The sequence below is a fragment of the Alosa sapidissima genome, chromosome 9 (assembly GCF_018492685.1).
Source record: "Alosa sapidissima isolate fAloSap1 chromosome 9, fAloSap1.pri, whole genome shotgun sequence".
NCBI lineage: Eukaryota > Metazoa > Chordata > Actinopteri > Clupeiformes > Clupeidae > Alosa > Alosa sapidissima.
The window spans coordinates 17,949,014-17,951,513 of record NC_055965.1 but is presented as its reverse complement, the minus strand read 5'-3'; positions in this window follow the sequence as shown (position 1 = coordinate 17,951,513).

The window sequence follows — 2,500 nt, the reverse complement described above, 5'->3', positions numbered from 1 at the left end:
TCCTTATAATGACAACAAAGTATTTCAATAATATTATCATCATTGTAAAAAGAAAAATAAACAAGGATAAATATGACATGTTATGGCAACACACGCGGCATTTACACTAATACATTGTCTGGCGCAGTCGACTATGTTTTTGATGTCTACTCCCCATGAGTATTGTTCATTCATATTCACTAATATCTGCCAAGTGTATAGGCTATAGACACCCGCCTCCCTGTTATTGCAAGCCTGTCAAATGATTCCTATACCTTTTGACATTTAATACACACACAACAGTGAATGCCAAAAGCAACCCATATCCAACCTCCGGTTTTGTTTTTATTTCAGATATTAGAATGGCCATCCAATAAAAACAAAGAGAGACAAAAAAATATCACTGAAGTAAGGAACCATATGCTGTGTGTGTGTGTGTGTGTGTGCATGTGTGTGTGCGTGTGTGTGCATATGTGTGTGTGTGTATGTGTGTGTGTGTGTGCATATGTGTGTGTGTGTGTGTGTGTGTGTGTGTGTGTGTGTGTTTGTGTGTGTGTGTGTGTGTGTACGTGTGTGTGTGTTTGTGTGTGTGTGTGTGTGTGCATATGTGTGTGTGTGTGTGTGCGTGTGTGCATATATGTGTGTGTGTGTGTGTGTGTGCATATATGTGTGTGTGTGTGTGTGTGCATATGTGTGTGTGTGCATATATATGTGTGTGTGTGTGTTCAGCTAACCCATACAGCCTACTCCTAAAGCATTTCCCTCTGTCCCATCCCTGAGTGTGGCCTGAAAAGAAAGCATCCATCTGTATTCCAGTCTGAGGTCTTTATTTGCCATCCTCAGCTCCCTCTCTCCCTTCATCCCTCCATCCAGGCCCATGGTGAGACAGCAAGGCTGCAGGCTTTACAGTGTGTGCTCACAAGGCACGTGCGTTACGTGGGCAGGGTAGTGTATACTTTTAGATGGGCTGCGTTGTTTTGGGGGAGTCGGGCGAAGCTGGTGGGGGGTGGAGATCAGGTGGAGGAGAGGAGAGGAGAGGTAATCCCCCTCACCTCTCCACGGGCACAGAGAGTTCAGGAAGGGGTCAGGCCAAGGGGATCCTATATGCCTATAAGCCATATCATAACCATATTCACACACACACACACACACACGCCCTGTGGTATGAACAGGCATATGTGGCACTCGCAGAAATATCCACACACTGATGAATAAAAAGTACACACACACACACACACATACACACACACACACACACACACATATACATATACATGGACACACTCTCTCTCACACACACACTCTCTCTCTCACACACACACGCACACCGACACACACACAGAGACAGTGAGCCTAAAGTACTCTTTACCAAGGTTGGTAAGGGATTTATGACTAGGGGTGGGGGTGGTGGGGTGGTGATGGGGTTTCAGTGGGAGAGGAGAGGATGGGGGTGGATGTTGGGAGAGAGAATTAACCTCATCTGAATGAGAGTGTCAGGATGAGATGGCAAACCTAATTGAACCTTCATGAATACAATTTTCAGAAACCACCACCGAGGCCTTTACACAGCCCCTCTCCTCTCTAGGCCCGTCGCCGAGTCGCTGTCATCCTTTATTGTGTCATAGATAGAGCCTCGCCGCGGCGACGTGGAAAGCAATCTGTCCCATAGCAACGGCGGTTCCAGAAGCCGGAGACTGATAAGGAGACCCCCTAGACTTCCGTGGGATACGTGCCGCAAAGCTAAGCCAGTCATCTAATCCCTTATAAAAAATGCTTTGATTTTTCTTTTTTTCCTTTTTTTTTTCCGCTGACCAGTAAACCCAAACTGGTGGAGATATGAGGTTAAGAAAGCGCGAGACAGAAAGTGAGAGAGAAGGCAGTGATTTATATATAGACATGCACACACGCGCACACACACACACACACACACACACACACACACACACACAGTATGTAGGCTTTACACATGCACACACGCGCACACACACACACACAGTATGTAGGCTTTACACATGCACACACGCGCACACACACACACACACACACACACAGTATGTAGGCTTTACACATGCACACACGCGCACACACACACACACAGTATGTAGGCTTTACACATGCACACACGCGCACACACACACACACACACACACAGTATGTAGGCTTTACACATGCACACACGCGCACACACACACACACACACACACACACACAGTATGTAGGCTTTACACATGCACACACGCGCACACACACACACACACACAGTATGTAGGCTTTACACATGCACACGCGCACACACGCGCACACACACACACACACACAGTATGTAGGCTTTACACATGCACACACGCGCACACACACACACACACACACACACACACAGTATGTAGGCTTTACACATGCACACACGCGCACACACACACACACACACAGTATGTAGGCTTTACACATGCACACACGCGCACACACACACACACACAGTATGTAGGCTTTACACATGCACACACGCGCACACACACACACA